Here is an 11,858-nt window from a genome sequence, read left to right as displayed (position 1 = left end):
GGGATCCATAGGGCATCAAACAATAAGTTAAAAATAGCAAATTGGAATCATTTTGTGCATTTGTTTTTTTAAGGGGAAGTCCCTCCTATGTTTAAAGCATTGGACACTGAAGTCAGAACAACTTTTACTTAAATACAAACAACTTACTGAGTGACTTTGAGCAAGTTGCTTCTACTCTTTAGTCTCACTTTCTTTATTTATATGACAGGATTTTTTTTTTTTTTAAATCAGTACTGATACTTGTTTATTCTTACTATCCGTACTTATTACTATCTATATTTTCCACTTATATATTGGTGATCCCCACAGTTTTTCAGAGTCCAGATAGCAGAGAACATATTTAACCATTGTTGTATGACAGGATTTTAATAGTATCTACCTCGCACGGTGACATGGGTTAGAAGTGAGATAATTTAGGTGATGCCAAGAAACAATGTGTACTCAATGTGGCTTTAGTCATGAAAATGAATTATCAGTTTTTGAAGAGAACTATAGCAAAACAAATATGTATATCTTATAATTTTATATGTATACATGTATATACACATACACACATATATACATATATAACATATATAGCATGCATATAGCATATTATACATGTAATGTATATAAGAGAATATGTGCATCTGAAAGACAGTATTTAAACAAGAATAATAAAATGAACAGCTGTACACCCACAAACCATGTTAAGAAATATGCCATTGTCAGTGTGAGAGAAGCCTCTTGAATGGACTTACCCCCCTGAATACTTTAACTTCCTTCTCAAGAATTCCCTGCAACACCGGGGGATGTTGTGCTATTCATCCCTTCCGTTTTTCTGATAGTATTACTACCTATGTATTCCTGCCTTAAAATAAAAGTGTCAGTTTTTCTGGTTTTGATCTGCTTTGTTTTCTTTGTCTTCAGTCAAATGCTCTACCACTGAGCTATACCCCCCGTTCTCTTTGTCTGGTTACTTCATGCTGATTTTGCCTGTGTTTGAACTTACATAATCGTAATTTGTCTATTTAATTTAACAAATTATTTTTAACATAGGTATTTCAAAGGAGAAATGTAATCCCCTGTTTCCCCACCAGATAATTTTATTGATTAAAAAATTAATATAACCAATAATTCAAAATGTTGAACCAATATACAAAAGCAAAATGAAAAATGATACATTCCTTAATCCATCTCTCTTCTCTATTCTAGTTACTCCTCCTCCCCAATGGCAACTGCCATTAGGAATCTCTTTGTCATTTTTCATTATAAAATAAATGCATATGCCCACGTGTATATATCTATTAATAAATTTGTATATGTCCCCCACAAAAGGATGTATCTGTATTCCTACGTTTTGCTTTTCCCTTAGAATTAATCTTAGTTAACATTCTGTATCTGTACACATAGCTCTACTTCACCTTTTTTTATTATGCCACATGATTCCATTGTATTATATATCACCATTTATTTTTAAAGCCCCTTATTGATGAATGTTTTGTTTTTTCATTTTTAATGCTATTACAAAAAGTGTTGCACTATACATATTTATACAGACATCCTGAAAAGGTTTTGTCTGCATATTCTTAGGATAAACTCCTTGAAATCCAATATATAGGTCAAAGAGTGCGTGCATTCAAACATTTTTGACTAGTAGAACTAAACAAAGGCTGAATAGTGGTTTGAAGGCACTTTGTACAACCCTGCCAATGTTTCTCACAAGCTCTTTGAAAATTTTCTCTAAATGTAATACTGTCCAAATGGATGGGCATATTGTTTGTTTTTTCCAACCTATCTCATCTACACCATAAAACTTCACTATGCTCACTATGAATATGTTTTCTTGTTTAGAATCCTATCCCCTCTAGCTCAATGATAATTTATTGCTTTGGTAACCTTCACTTACCTCTCCATCAGAACCATGAGCCAAAAGATTTTAGACTGGGATGTTTCATGTCCATGTGCTGTCAGTCAATGTTGGAAATAACTTACATATGAGATTGACAGAATTGTTCAAATAAGTAAATGCAATGTCTACATAAAGTCTAAAGAAAATGGTGCTATGGCATATTTGACACAGTTTCCTTTTTATGGACTTCTCAATTTAATACTGACTCTCTCAAAAATCAATTTTTCTTTTTTTCCCTTCAAAAATCAATTTTTCAAAGTCATTTTATTTTATATGGTCATGCACAGTCTATCAGAATTAGATAGATGTTTTCAGTTCTAATTAGTTAATGTTGGCCTGTTTTATAATTCCCTGTTTTCCAAAATGTTCTATGCTCCCTATCATATTACTTCTTCTGCTGCTGCTCATCTAACACAGTTACAATGATAAATATAAATAGAGTTTTGAATAAGAATTTGTTTGCTTTTATTCTCCCCTACCAGCATATTCTGATTTTTTAGTTTCCTATTCTCATTTTTCTGTGCCTGAAATAGATTAGATATTTGTGAATTTTGATATATAGCTGAGTCATCCTACTCATAAGCGTTATGATTGTACTAGAAGCCAAACCCCAAATATATGTTGTTACTATATACATGTCTATATTTTGTGTACTTTCTTATGCAATAAGAAATAGTTCAGAGTTACTTCATGGTAAGTAAGAGTTACCTCATAGTTATTTTCTCCCAATCTTTTCTTTTATATTCTATCCTACAGTCCTGGCAACACACAGGTAATTATAATAAATACTAGCCAACTCATAAAGAATTTTCCATATATTCTCTCTCAAAAATTATCTCAAGAGGGTTTTTAGTTTTAACTTAATTTTTTTATAGGGGAAAGGAAGCAGAATTTTTAGAATTTCTGTATGAAACCATCCTGATGATAAGAAAATTTAAAATCATATATTAAAGTGAGCCTATAATTTAGTTTCTTACTATTATATAGCAATTCTAACCATTCAAGTGGCTTAACCTAACCAGCATTTTCCTATCTCTTCTGATTCTGTAGTTTGAGCTCAGATGATTTTCTTTTGCTCCAAGTCATCTGGGGAATCAGCTGATTTAGAAGGTCACAGATGACTCCTCACACGAGTTGCAGTTGGTGCTGGGTGCTTCTGTGGGAACTGTTGATTGGCACTTTGCTTAACCTTCTCCTGTTATTTTGCCTTCTCTTGAACTTCTTGCAGTTGCTGACTTGGTTCCAAAAAACAGAAAGTAGAAGTTTCCTATTTTCTTAAGGCCAAGTTTTGGATATCCCCCAAATCACTCCCATTGCATTCTACTTGCCAGAACAAGTTTTGACGCCAGCCCTGAGTCAAGGGAAGGGTAAACAACCTGTCCCATTTAATATCAGGTGTCTCATGCACATACAGAGTGGGGAAGAATTATTGTTAACTATCTTTTGAAACTAATGGAGAGAAATATTTTTAAATGTTCAGAGAAAAAACCCCACCAACCTAGAATTCTGTGTCCTGCTACTTTATCTTTCAAATGGGAAAGAGAAAGAAAGACTGTCCTCAGAAAATGGAATTCCAGGAAACTTACTACTTCTAGACTTAACTTGCAAAAATTTTAAAAGTCCATCTGAGAGAAGGAAAATTATACTCATCATAAACTCTGCTCTACATAAAGGGAAGAATACCAGAGAATGGATAAGTGAAGCATCAAAAGGGCATTCTCAACAACTGTTCAGACTTGGAATACAACATGTAATAGGAAACTTTATCAGCCCAACCAGACAGTCCATTTAACAGCACTCCCTCTTTCCCAGTGGTTTTTGGTGTGCAGAAATTGTCATAAGTGGATCTGTGGGAACATGGAGACACATGGCTATCCTAGGAAGAGATTTTCTGCAGGAGTCTGTTTAGCTGTGTCCATAGGATCTCAGAGAAATCAGAGTTACCTTACCCTCTTGACAATTCCCTTGAAAGTCCTGCGGGAGAGTCAATCACCAATTAATTAGCTGGGCACCAAAAGAAATGTTGGGTGGTGAGTAGGGGCTATGCTGTATGAAACATGGCTATTTTTAAACATTAGCTTCATTTTCAGGGTGGCAAGCTTTTTTCACTGATTTTGAGACAGATGCTAGTGAAGGAATGGAGATGGATGTGGCAAGAGGCTTAGCATTTGACTTCTCATATAAATTTAAAAATATTGACTATAGAGGCGCCTGGGTGGCTCAGTGGTCAGCTCCGGTCATGATCTCAGGGTCCTGGGATCGAGCCCCGCATCGGGCTCTCTGCTCAGCGGGGAGCCTGCTTCCTTCTCTCTCTCTGCCTGCCTCTCTGCCTGCTTGTGATCTCTCTCTGTCAAATAAATAAATAAAATTTAAAAAAAAATATTGACTATATGTGAAGAATTACACATCGCATCTCAAGCTTATGTAACTGATATTAAAAAATAATATTGCTCTCAAAGAAGAAAATCTTTTTTTATTGAATTTTTAAGGATGTCTTTTCTCCTAATTATGCTTAGTAGTCATTTCAATGCATAAATAGTAGCAAACGTTTTTATTTTAGCTTTCTAGGGAGTACTGAGTAAAATATGCTTTGGCTTTTGTAAATAAAAGAATTGGTGAATTTCTTAAAAAAATTAAAAGATAATAAAGGACTTATTAACCTTATACCGGTAAACTTGAAAACTTACATAAAATGAACATAAAATGAACAAATCTCATGACATACACAGCTAACCTATCTCTCTCTAGAAGAAATAGATAACACGAGAAAACATATACCTATTAAAGAAATTGAATTTATGATCGAAACTTTCCTAAAAAGTAAACTCCAGGTCCAGATGCCATTACTGGTGAATTCTATAAAAAATATTTCTGTCTGTCTGTCTGTCTATCTATCTATCTATCTGATTGGTTCTGTTTCTATTGGTTTCTGTTTCTATGGTTAAATCTTACTAATCCAAGATGCAATTTAATAAAGAAATGTTAGGATAAGATTGCAGAATTGGGTATAAAACTGGTTAATGACTAACATTAATAGGACAATAAACTATAGTTTGGGTGGCTATCAGTTTCACTGATAATTATTTTCATCTCCCCAGACCAAAGTCTACAGTTTTAACATGAAACTCCTCAAAATCTCAGACCTTCAAATAATGGTAAATAGTAGGTTTAGCTAGATACTATATATTCTCATTCATATATATATATATATATATAATATATATATATTCATAATATATATAATATATATAATTTTATATATATACATAACCTTATAATGGTAAATAGTAGGTTTAGCTAGATACTATATATTCTCATTCACATATTCTCTCTCTATATATAGAATATATATAAAATTATATATATATATAGTTTTATATATATATACATAACCTTCCAAGATCAATAGGGGCAAAGACCACTCAATAGTTTGGAAGGTTATGCTGCCCATATTTTTGCCTTATTTCTAAATTTTGGATAATTTATTATAACACCTTAAAGAAATTAATAATGTAATTTACAAGCTGAGATTATTTATGACTTACATGATTGACTAAACCTTATGTCAGAAATATTTAAGTAAAATCTTTTTTTTTTAAAGATTTTATTTATTTATTTGACAGAAAGAGATCACAAGTAGGCAGAGAGGCAGGCAGAGAGAGAGAGAGGTAAGCAGGCTCCCTGCTGAGCAGAGAGCCTGATGCGGGGCTAGATCCAAGGACACTGAAATCATGACCTCAACCGAAGGCAGCGGCTTAACCCACTGAGGCACCCAGGCGCCCCCGTAAAATCTTCAAGTTAATGGAAATATCAAGCTCACTAGGAAAATGGACAAAAGATGTGAATGTGCATTTCACAGAAGGTAAATTACATTTGGCCAATAAGCATGTAGAGAGATGTTCTACCACATTTGTGATCAGAGAAAGGAAAATCAAGACTATAAATAAATCCTATTTTATACCCATTTGAGTCACAAAAAATTAGTAGGCTGATGCTACAACATGCTGGAAAAGGACATGGATTTAAAAACACTTTTTGTAAATTGCGATAATCACTTTGGAAAATATTTTGCCATTATCTTACAGAGGTGAACATCTGCTTGCCAAATGACTCAAAATATTGCACATATATACCAGAAGTCATGTATAAGAATATTTTATCAAACAGAGATATCTTTACTACAAAAACAAGAAAAAAATATAGTCAACAAAAGAATAAATAACCAAATCTATTCAGACAACTAAATATTATTCAACAGCAAAATAAATATGCCTAGCTATGTGCAAAAATATCAATGAAACTTAACAGATTACTATTGATTTTAAAAATTAAGTCCTAGAAGATTATACCAGAGCCATTGTGTTGGAAGCATTCTGAGGGCACTATTCACATTAAATTTCATATAAAAAATAATCCTCTGAATGTTTCATAAATATGGTTGAATCCATCAATTTCTGTATTTCCCAATATGCAGGTGTTGGTAACCTCAGTGAAAGTGATCTGTGGAATTCCAGAGACAAAGCCTGATTAGATGAGACTCAGGAAGGAACGGGAGATGAGAGGGTGCAGACTGTCTATGCAAACAATGCTTGTGAGGGATGTGCTGTGGAAGAATACAGATATATTTCAGAACCAGATGCCAGTGTATTGTTATTTGTGGCATCTATGAGATAGTTGGGAGAACTGACAAGGGAAGACAAAAAATTTATCATCCTGTGGAGGGAAGTCCCACTTACTTTCTTGACTATAGCTTTACCATGTAGTAGATGTTGAAAAACTCTTCTATTAGAGAAAAGCTTGTGTTGCTTTCAGTGTTGGGTTCCAACTGTGGGCAAACCAAAGAGTCTACTAGAAGTACACTAGAGGTACATATGCTAGTCTTTAGAAGAGCCCCACTTACATGGATCTATCTAAAGAACAACGTAGAAAAGAATACTGTGTTTCTCCAGATAGGAGAATTTAATTCCATAAATGAGTACATGGTGTATCTTTTTTTTTTTTTCTATTTTTCCTTTTTTTTTTTGACTGGGTACAGTATACTTCATCAATGATACATGACAAGGTAGGGATCCTTAAGCCCTTCCCCTTCATCAGGAGGTCTGGGATGGAAACTGTGTAGAGGTCAGGTGATTCTCAGTGTGTTAGTGGATGAATTGGTACAAGGACTTCCCACTAGCTGAGGGGCCTCTCTCTTCCCCTTGTGCTCTTGTCGGTACTTGGTGCATCAAAAAAGAACAAAGTACAGAAGCTGGAATTAGATCCTCCACTGACCCATCTTGGATGACACAAAGACTCTGAGATCTCATCCAGTGCAACAAAGACCAAAGGCTAAACACCATGCTTAATCCAATATACTTTCCATAACAGATATTTTGTACATAGTAGATGTTATATCAGATATCAGACTTGGTCATATATAAAGATTCCAGCACCTCAAGCAAGGCCCAGAGCTGAAGAAGACATAATTTAGCTGGTTCACACAGTGAGTCCTAAACGTATGAAATCTTCTACATTACTACAAGTACAGGATTTAACCCCTTGAAGATTTGAAACAATCCTTCTATTTAGATTCTTAACCACCTGGGTTACTAGGCTCTGTAGAAATAATTTTTCTTTCTAAGACCATTTCCCTTGTTAGTGATCTCTTTTCCTAACTTCTACTTAAGCCTTTTCACTCTGATAGTTTAATGTCTTTACATCTGGTCCCCTACTTTAGTTTCTTTACTTGCCTACTGCTTTTGCCTTTGGTTATTAACTCTAATATTACCCCTTTGAATAACATTTTTAAAAATCTTTATTTGGGGGGCTCCTGGATGTCTCAGTTGGTTAAGTATCTGCCTTCAACTCAGGTCATGATCACAGGGTGCTGGGATCGAGTCCTGCATCAGGCTCCCTGCTCAGTAGGGAGCCTGTTTCTCCCTCTTCTTCTGCCTGCTGTACTCCCCCCACCCACCCTCTCCTCATGAGCTCTGTCTCTCACACTGTCTGTCTCTCATATACTCTCTCTCATATAAATAAATAAAATATTTTAAAAAAATCTTTATTTGGCATGTAAAATTGCCAGGAATTGCTCTTGGTGCCCTGTACCAAAGGGCAGCAGCGAGGAAGGGTGGTGGAGCCATCCAGGTTCTTCAGGACACAGAAACAGGAATCTAATCTATGGTGTATGTTAGGGATTAGATCAACCCTTTTATCAAAGCAGAAGGCCCCTTAGGACACTATCAGAAGGTGATCTGGATGTCAATATGACAAGAGTGAGATGCAGGGTGGAAGACTGCTAGCAAAGCACAAAAGACAACAGCAAAGACAGTGGAATGGAAGGGGCATGCTGAGCTAGTTCAGATAAACATTGGAGACCATAGCAGAAGTGCATAAAGTGAAAGCTCCTGAACGTTCTGGATACCCAGTCAGAGTAAGCCATATAGAATTAACCATGTAGCAAGGAAAGGGAAAAAGAATTGAACACATCTTGAGAAGTTGGGAGTTCAAGGGAACAGAGAGAGACATGATGTTCTCTTGGACTAAAGCAGAGCCCCCTCTTGTATAGAGTAAGCAGAGGGAGGACAGGGGAATAAAATTTAAGATAAACACCTGAGGGGTTCTTGCTCACAGTCATCATGGAATATAGTCATGGATTTCAGATACTAGAGAAACTGCCAACCTGTGAAACAGAAAACTTGGACTGGGCTCTCTTCATTAATATTTCTTCTCTTCTTTTCCTTTGACAAAAAAATATATTAGTTTTCTTTTTCTCTTACTTTTTTTTTGTTTGTTTGTTTAGACTTATATAATTCAGCCTCATTATAAAGAACTCAAATTAGAACACAAAGAAAAACAATCCTCAAAATAACCTTGGTTACTATTAAGTTAATAATGTTCAGACCTTGGTCTCTTTATATGTACAGTTAAGAGTAGACACATAAAAAGACATCTGATAGACAAACAAAATGTTCATAAACAGGATTGCACTATGAAGCCTCATTCAAAAAGATTAGTCTACTTATTTTGACTTGGTTACTAAAAATGAAGAAATTAGAGAAATTGCAAACATTTTGATAAATATTTTCTATGGATACCTATACATTAAGAGAAAAAAAACAGGAGAAAGGCTAAAAGGTTGAGATCATTGTGTTTTATTTCCTGAAACACATTTTTCTGTTTTAGGCAGGCGCTGAAAGACATTTGCTACTTACACACACATTCTCCACCTTCCCTTTTAAAACTCAATTTTTAAAAATTGTTATATATGTTAATTGTCCAATTTTATAACATTTGTATTCTGTTCTATAAAAATAATTCTGTATTTTTTTCTTATTACATTGAGCTTTTGATGGGCTCCATTTTGTGTTAGAGTTGTTTAATTAATGAACTAATATGTAATTAACATTTTTAAAAGATGACCTTATATGTGGTGAATTCCCTGAAGGTGAGAGAGTTTGAGAATGTCTGACGTTTACTTAAATAGATACCTGACTCGGTCATAAGCAAATGGGAGTTCACCATTTCTTTTCTTAATCTGTTGCAGAGTTGAGCTTTTCTTCTACCAGTCCTTTCTGGAAATGTGAAGAATCTTTTCTTTATTTAATTATTTCTTTCAACTATGTAAATAATTTTAAAAGTCAAATAGCTTTACTATGCTTACGATGAAAGCTTAAGACTTTCTATTGCCCTCTTTTAATCATTGAGGTTATACATTTAACCTGAGAGCTCTTTTTTCTGCCAGTTGCCTCCGTACTATAAATCACATTTAAAAAATTTTTGATTTGAGTATAGTTGACACACAGTGTTAACATTAGTTTCAGGTGTACAACACAGTGATCCAATGTCTCTATACATTATGCTGTGCTCAGCAAAAGGGTAGCTCCCATCTGTCACCATATGACACTATTACCATATCACTGACAATATTCCCTATGCTGTGCCTTTATAAGCCACATTTTTATATTATCATTCCTTGGCCTTTCTGTTTTAGATTTTATTTAATAACTTTCTATTATGAAAGATCTATATTTGCTTCTCTTTGAGGTAAATACTTTCTCTCCTTTGATGTTCCTAATGTAGTTTATCTATCACTCTTTTTTGAATTAATTTTTAATGTTCATGAATTTATGACAATGCAAATATTATTCACAGCTAAAAGAAGTATTGTACTGTGATTACAATGACTTTTCTTAGGGAATGTTTTATTTGTCCTGGAATTAATGACTACTTTGATTTTTTTTTTCTCCGTTTCCTGTATAATTTATGAATCACCAAACTCTTTGACCTTACTGATGACCTAGAAAATACACTGAAATACCTCAGTTGCTATCATGAACGTTAACTTCTTGGCAATATCCTTCCTGGAAGTCACCACCCTCCAACTCCTGTCTGCATTGTTTATCTTCTAGGACAACGGTTTAGCAATGGTTGTCTTAGGTTTTTGCCTTCGCCATGTTTCTGTTCGTTTCCTTTGTGTTTCTTTTGTATTGGATTCTGTGCTTTTTGTGCTATGTCTTCCTTAGGTTAATTATTTTAACTGTTGTCAGTGAGTTACTTTAAGTGTAGTGAATTAATTATTTTGACTGTAGTAAATCTTCCAGTTACTTTTTACTGGTAATGGATCGAAGAGAGACTTTTTGAGGACTTACATATGAGAAAACATCATTATTCATCCTTCACAATTGACTAGTAGTCTGAATGGGAAATTCTAATTTGAGATTATTTTCCCTTACAATCTTAAAAACATTATGTCATTGCTATACGTAACAGTGATTTGGACATAACACCCATGTGAATTTTGTATTCTGATACTTTATTGGTTACCCATTTCCCCTCTTCACTTTCTTTCTTTCTCTTTCTTCCTTTTTTTTTTTTTTTTTTTTTAGAATACAAATCAAAGTTTATTGAACAAAATTAAGGTCTTTATATCTCATAGTTCACTACTGCAAAACAAAGGCTAGGTATCGTTTTAAAATCATTCACAAACATTTAACCTTCACTCCCCCTCACACCCACTAGTAAAATGACCCGACCAAATGTTACCAAAACAAAACACTATAAAAAACACCAAGTCCCATAAAGACCGCTATCTCGTATGTAATTTCTTGGCATAGGTGAGCTTCATGGCATGGGATGGTGTGATTTTCAAATCCTTGTAAAGCATCCCAGCAACTCCAGCCTGTCCGTCATTTGCAAATTCCATGAAAGCAATGCCATGCCTCTAGGTACCAAACATCCTTCCTTGAAACCAGGAAACTGATTAAACAGCATGGATCACATCATCCCATTAGTTTCTTCTGAGAAACAATAAAGGAATAAAGTGCAGTGTGGAGGGTAATCAGGGATCTGAGGATTTGATGTTGAATCTCCTTGGGTATTTGCTGCATGTGGTATTCACAGACCAGGCTTTTTGTGTGAAGTTGTTGTAAAGAGTTCTTCAAAGTTTGTGCTGCTTCTTTTCCTTCCACTTTGTCAGCAAAAGTAATACAGATTTTAGATATTATAACAGAATCTCTTTTTGCATCCTGGATTTGCATTTGTTTACCATAAAATGGAAATCCTTGTAACTGTTTGAAGGCATTTGTGGGTGAGCCCAGTTCCTTAAAAATAACAAAGGCTTGTCGCCTCATCTTCACTGTCTTTAAAGCTACAATATCTACCATGTGATCACATTGAGAAAACAGGGAATATAGGGAGCTTTTTAATTCTTCTTTTTAAATTTTGTCACTCATATTGTTGATATCAATTGTAGGATTTGGTCTGATATCCATGTTTTGGGTTACAATGTTCCAATAGCCTGAGGCCCATGCTGGTCCTGTAAACACCGAAGTCCCCTCTTCACCTTCTTAAGGCCATTAAAATTTTTATTTTATTCCAGAGATTCTAAAATCAAGTTATACTGTTACCTAATTGTGATTTTCTTTTCATTCATTTTGTAGCCTTCTTAGTGGACACTTTTCATTCTGAGATTCCACATTCTTAAGCT

At 34.5% G+C, this 11,858-nt stretch overlaps 1 pseudogene across 1 annotated transcript; it reads right to left on the bottom strand.

Annotated features, from left to right (window-relative positions):
* Positions 1–10,958: 10,958 nt before the first annotated feature.
* LOC309848054 (U2 small nuclear ribonucleoprotein B'' pseudogene) lies at positions 10,959–11,646 on the bottom strand (annotated as a pseudogene). Its single transcript has one exon. The product of its transcript is annotated as a U2 small nuclear ribonucleoprotein B'' pseudogene (transcript).
* Between the last annotated feature and the right edge of the window lie 212 nt (positions 11,647–11,858).

Source organism: Mustela nivalis (assembly GCF_964662115.1).
Source record: "Mustela nivalis genome assembly, chromosome: 14".
Lineage (NCBI taxonomy): Eukaryota > Metazoa > Chordata > Mammalia > Carnivora > Mustelidae > Mustela > Mustela nivalis.
The sequence above is the reverse complement of the archived record's forward strand: the minus strand, read 5'-3'. Positions and strand labels throughout refer to the sequence as shown.